Genomic DNA, 6,767 nt, shown 5'->3' on the forward strand with positions numbered 1-6,767 from the left:
AACAACACACCCTTGTTTTTTTATGTGCTTCGTAATAAGGCACACAAAGCTTATTGTGCAAGTAACTACACCCATTTTGTAGGGTTATCTCTCTTATTGTTATTTTGGATATGATGAAGAAGCAAGTCTCTTGGGAGTTTGGTGATTTATTTATTTGTCTCCTAAGCCATGATAAGAATAACTCTTTGATTTTGATCTACTTTATCATGAGTTTGGGGAAACTCATACTCCCACTAAAGTGGGGGCTAAATCTATCATCTTAAAATGGACATGCCCATCTTTTAAGACCCTTCAACATTCACCTCATAGTGACTTCTTGGACCATGGATGAATTTGTGCTTGATGTCCTCTTTCCCCTATTTTCTTCCACCTTTTCTTGAGTCTATATGCATTCCCTCTAATCTTTCTAAGGTGTGTCTCTTCCCTTCCTTGGGAATAGGTCAACCTGTTCTATAAGAGGTAGACACCAAGTAGAGCTATTCTAGAATAGGTCAACCCAAGTCAACCTCTTCCTCAATGATTATGAAGCTCAAGGTTCCAAATAATTAACTCTTCTCTCTGACTAATTTGTATTATTTTCCTAACCAAAACCTAGTATAGAAGGAGGTTTGAAGGATTAATTTTACAACCATGATCTAATCTTCAACTTACATGCTACACTTAGACTTTTAATTCAAGGATTTTAAGGCATTCAAGTACTCAAGCAAACGAGTTTTCATTAAGCATTCTTTGTAAACATTTACTCTTCAAGATCTAGCGTATTGTTTGACATCAAGGGAGGAGATCTACATTGAGTAATTCAACATCTTCTTCATTGACAAACATTTACACCCATGTCTCCACGATGTGATTATGGTAGATCCATTGCAACTTGTAGAGATTATCCTACATTTACATACTGAATTTAACATCTACAACATACAACAAGACATAATACTTATTGACAAGGGTTTTGAAAAGCAACGTGAATACTTACATTTATCTTGTTTTATTTATATACATTTACTTTTTCAATTCTAGATTAATTCCTCAATCTAGGGTTTGACCAAGGCAAGCCCTCATCCACCCAACAACAAAAGCCTCAATTTTATGTGTGCAGGAGTAGGATAGCAAAATTATGGTTGCAGATTTGGAAATAACTCCTCGAAAGATTTCCAATGAATTTAGGTTGACCTTTTTACAATACACTAGGAAGACAGTGACATCACATAAATCCTTTCGGAAGAATTTTTACCAAGTCAACCTATTCTCTAAGCCTTGGTTGAAAAATCAATTTATGGTCTTTTCATTTTGTTAAGGGATCTACATTTAGATTTTTATTTAGAAGTCTAGCTATGCACTTTTCAAAGAAAAAATAAATAAAATTCTCTACATAATTCAAGGTGAACCTTCTATATTTTAATTCAATTCACAATTTTATCATAATTTTGTATCTTAATTGGGCTGATTGTATACACTTAACATCTAGATTTCTTTTACTTAATCAATTAGTTCAATTTCGCATACACATTATCACACATGGGATAAAGAAAGTATTTCATTATAGTGTGATTCTTTTCACAATTAAAATTTAATATTGACATCCCTTCCTTCATTTGGGTCTTGCTAATATAATTTATATTCAAGGAGGGATCATATTTGGAGATTATCGCTTTCCCTATGTTGAAGTTGAGGAAAGCTCAACCCACATCTCCCAATAATCACTTGCATGCAAACACCTATCATAGGAAAAGAGAAGCAAAGCTATAGAGGCTTGAATTAAGAGATCCACAAAAGATGAGACATTCTTGATGTGAAAAAAAGATATTGCAACTATATTCAATGAATGAATATTACAAAGAGATATCACTCCTTATAAAAGGAGATCAAAACCCTAAAGGGTAACTAACCTAAGTTGCATTATAATAGTTAATTAAAAATAATTATTATTATGCCTAATATTAGCTTAAGTAAAATAGAGATAATAAGTGACTTAACGATTAATCAAAATGATTTAATTAATAAGAAAATACCTTATTACTCTAACACCTACCTTAAGATAAACTTAGGGAGTGGCTAAAAACCTAAAATTACTATTGAAAGCAAATGCAAATGGGTCCTGATAAAAAATGCTTGATCAAATACCCAAGTACAAGAGAAATTCTATGTAAAATGGAGAAATAGAAAATCCACATGGGGAAAACCCTACTCCAAGAAGAGATGAAGAACATGAAAAACACCACTAAAGCATAAAGTTGTAAACTCTGTCAAATTGTTGATATAAAGAACCTCCACTAAATAGAACATGACTAGGTAGAGAAGACTATGTCGGAAGAGATGATCAATCAAAGATGAAAGATATCTTCATAGCCTCCAAAAATAGGAATGAAAGAGTCTCCATATGGTAAACAATCCATCTCACTGAAACACATAGGTACCCACCCACTACAATCGCCTAGTATATAGGAATAAATACTAAATACATAGCTTACTCTATCAAACCAAGAAAATATTAGAACCAATACAACCCCTCTATAATATTGTGAAGTAAGATAGGTACATTTAAACTGGATGCATAAACTCCTACTCCTACAATAGAAAAGGAAAGAAGTCAACAAAGATTATAAGAGACATAAGGTTGTTACAATAGAAAGTACAGTCCAAGATTAGTCATCCCATATAACAAAAATGATCCCTGAACCTAAAACAACTAAGATATCCACCAGAGAGAAAAAATACAAAAAAAAGAGAGACTAGAATAGACCTAGAGTAAAATCTAGAAAAGAAATAGCATCAATGGAAAGAGAACCAAATATGACTTCCAATGATGTAGAGTTTTTGAAAAGTGGAGTTCAGATGCTCAAGATATGACTTCTACAGTAAAAAATAGAACCCTTATCTTTGCCTACATAAATAGGTAACCAAACAACATCAATATCTAGATTAACCTTCATTATCATGAGAGGCTCAAGAGGAATTTTTTGATGATATAGAATTTTCAAAAAATACCTCCATATGCCAAATATAGGGCCAAAAAAAAGCAACTTTTTAGGGAAAAACAAATCAAGCACACGATGGTTTGAAGACCATCAAATTTTATCTCAAAATTGATAACATTAGCAATGACGTAGGTACTTGCATGCACTTTTTAAAAAAAAGGAGAGCATGTTGAGCATTCTTTTTATTATAAAAGCACAAAACTTTTGTAAAAAGTCTTCCTCTCCAATTTTTCCTGAAAAAACACTTGACAATTTATAAAAAAAATTATTTTAATTTCTTTTATCATTTTGGGAAGTGTGCCTAGGTCGTACAACTTGAGGGAAAATTTTGTTTACCTTACTAGTTAATTGTATCCAAATTGGATATGTCTTAAATTGAAATGTGTTTTTGGGCGTTGCAAGCCCATCTGTGAGGTCCATTTGGGTTCAAAGTGCTCCAAAAAAAAAGGCTCACCTCTAGATCTAATTTTTAAAATACTCTGAAAAACACAAATTTGAAAACCAAGGCCAAATCTCTCATGAAGAGAATAGGGGCATAAAATTCTAAAGCTTTGATACCATATTGAATTTGAGAAAAGCTCAACCCACATCTCCCAAGAATCACTTGCATGCAAACACCTGTCACATAATGAAAGAAGTGAAGTTATGGAGGCTTGAATTCAAAGGTCCACATAAGATTAGACATTTTTGATGTGTAAAAAATAAATTGCAATTGTATTGAACGAATGAATATTACAAAGAGAGATTAATCATTATAAAAGGAGATCAAAACCCTAAAGGGTAATTAACCTAGGTTGCATTACAATAATTAATAAAATAATTAATTATTTTATGCCTAATGTTTAGCTTAAGTAAAATATAAATAATAAGTGACTTAACAATTAAATCAAAATGATTTAATTAATAAGAAAATACATTATTACTTTAACACTCTACACACATATTTGAATGCTTTAGTGTGTCAAGTAGAGGCCTACATTCTATTAAAGTGCTTCCATTTTTTCACTAAACAATGAGTTATTGTTTGATGTTTACCTTCGTGTGAAGATTAGATAATTAATGGATATCAATTTATAGTTCTTTACATGTTTTTTGTGTCTGATGGTTAATTTTAAAATCTAAGAGTTTTGCCTTTTGAAAATTTATTTCTTTTTGGTAAAAAGCATACAAAATATTAGTTATAGTACCTTTTAATCATAACTGCAAGGTAGTTGAACCCTCCAAAATTAGTTGAGAGCTGGCGTAGAAAGGTCATCACACTTGGATCAATTGTTAATTTAGATTGACACTTGTTGGGCATAATATATTGGAGAGTTAGGTGGTAAAAATTTGAATTAAAGTTCATTAACACCCTCGATATATATAAAATTAGAATCAATAAGGTCATGGACAATAAATTTCAAATGGAAACTTTTCTCAACATCATGACCAGGTTAACGATAGTATCTACAAAAAGGTTTGAGATCAAAAGACTTAGACGATTTGAAGGATCAATTGGTTTGATGGGAGAAAGTGTTAAAACATTAGCATTGATCAAAATTAACATCAAATTTTGCAAAGATTCAAAAATAAGTGCAAAATTACAAGAAGGTTTAAAGATAGATGACAAAGGATGCACACCTTTGAATGCTACTACTACTCATGCATTAATGTTGTTTGATGAACTATTGATCTTGATGAAGCCTTTAGGTTTTTGAAACTCTCTAAATGATTAGGATGCAACATCACTCTTATTAATTAGAGCCATTGGATAAATGCTCTTATATTGGCTTAATTGAAGGCAATAATTATGAAGCACTAAACATAGTTGAGTTAAGGAAGAGACATTAGTAATAAAAATCTTATATCTAATATATATATATATATATATATATATATATATATATATATATATATAAGTTATCAATTAAAAAATGTTCTACTTAAATATCATGCATATAATGATAATTTTGAAAATGAAAATGTTTAAATCTACCAAGGAAGTTAGTTACTTTTTCTTCAACACATTGTTTACAATAAATTAAAACATTCAAATAAATCTTAGGACCAATATTATTTTTAAAATTATTAATTATACCATTGAAAATCTTTTTAAAATAACCAATATGACTCTTCACAAGATTGGGGTAGATAGAAAGAAGGAAATAAATCACTCTAAAAGTTCCTCATTGTCAGAGAGCCCACACTCATGTGAGGGACCATTTTCTCCCAATGAGTAATGTAGTTATCCTCTCTCAATGTGACCATGTATTTACTAATTTTACTTCACCTATTTAGTTCAAGACCTTCTTCATGGCATGTGTGACGGTCAACCCAATAAGACATTAAAAAATACCATTTCTCCTCTTTGTTGTCTATAATCTTACAAAGAAGTGGTTGTTGGTGTGTAGAAGGATTCAAATGGAGACATATTTCTTGCAACCACAAGGCCATCTCATAATGGTAGTGGTGATGGATGAATCTCGAGTAAGCATTCTCATTTGACCTTATTCATTGTCCCTAATTTTGAAATACTTAAAGAACTTAGTTTTGAAATGAATAGGCTTAGAGAGGTGGCTATATTTGTAGTTTCATATTCATGATGATTAAGGGGCAAGGATTTCTCATGAAGTCTTGCAATGTGGTTAAAACACTAATAAAACATTCCCAAGGTAGAAGTAAATAGAGATATGTTAAAACCATTTGAAATTACCATGCCTATCAGGCAAGGTTGGCCACTAGGGCCTATAATATTTATCGTTTTCGTAGATGCAATTTATTATTTGTTAAGAGATATACATGTATCCCCTAAAGTCAAAGGGTTCCTTCTACCTAATCACGAGGAACCATCTAATGTACAATTTGTAGTTGATATTGTAATTAACTTACAATTATTTAAGAACCATTTTGAGACATTAATCACCAAAATGAACTTGTTCAATGAAGCATCTGAATGTGAAATCTCTCTACCTAAATTTGTTATGTTAGGTTGGGAAAATAGTGCACTAATTGGTTTAAAAAATATGAAATCACGTGGGGAGAACCCAATCACTGGGTTAAATGCTTGGGCATCCCCTTTGCTATCAATCCTAACTTTAAAGATATGTGAAAGTAGATTAAGGAAGAGATTGATAAAACAAATAAAAAATCTAGAATAGTCAGTACCTCACTATGGTAGATAGAGTGCATATTTATAAAAAAATTATCCTCTTATAGTATTTACAATTCCTCAACATGGTTATTCAACCCGCCTCAATTTAACCCTGTACACAAAAGGATAAGGGGTGTCTTTTTGTATGATGGGAAATGAAAGTAAAAAAAAAAAAAAAGCCATGTTAACAAATGGATTTGTGTATGATGAGAAAGCAAAAGGGTGATATAGGATTGAAGGACCTCAAATTAGATCTTTAAATCACTCCAAGAAAGTGAACCATGGAACATATCAATAAGATATAATGTTTCCAAATATATGTCAAATCAGGGACACACGTGGACAAATTTATCATTGGTAGACATCATACCTAAGTAATTCCTAGTTAATTTTGTAAGCTCTTCCATCCTAATTGGGATAAATTGACGAAATATATCATCAATAATGATTTCATTGGCTCTAATAATAAGATATGCATTGAAAGGTCTATTTGGTGGGATTTGAAACATGATAACAAAACCCTTTCTCTAATTTGAGTATGCTCAACTAGAGGATAAGACAATAAAGGAATCCAAACTTTCAAAAAATATTTCATCATTTATGATGATATTATACCCTAAAATGTAGTTTGTGATACCTACTACATACCCCCAACTCAA

Source organism: Cupressus sempervirens, chromosome 6 (genome assembly GCF_028749045.1).
Source record: "Cupressus sempervirens isolate cs-2001-9-10 chromosome 6, ASM2874904v1, whole genome shotgun sequence".
In the NCBI taxonomy this organism is placed as follows: Eukaryota; Viridiplantae; Streptophyta; class Pinopsida; order Cupressales; family Cupressaceae; genus Cupressus; species Cupressus sempervirens.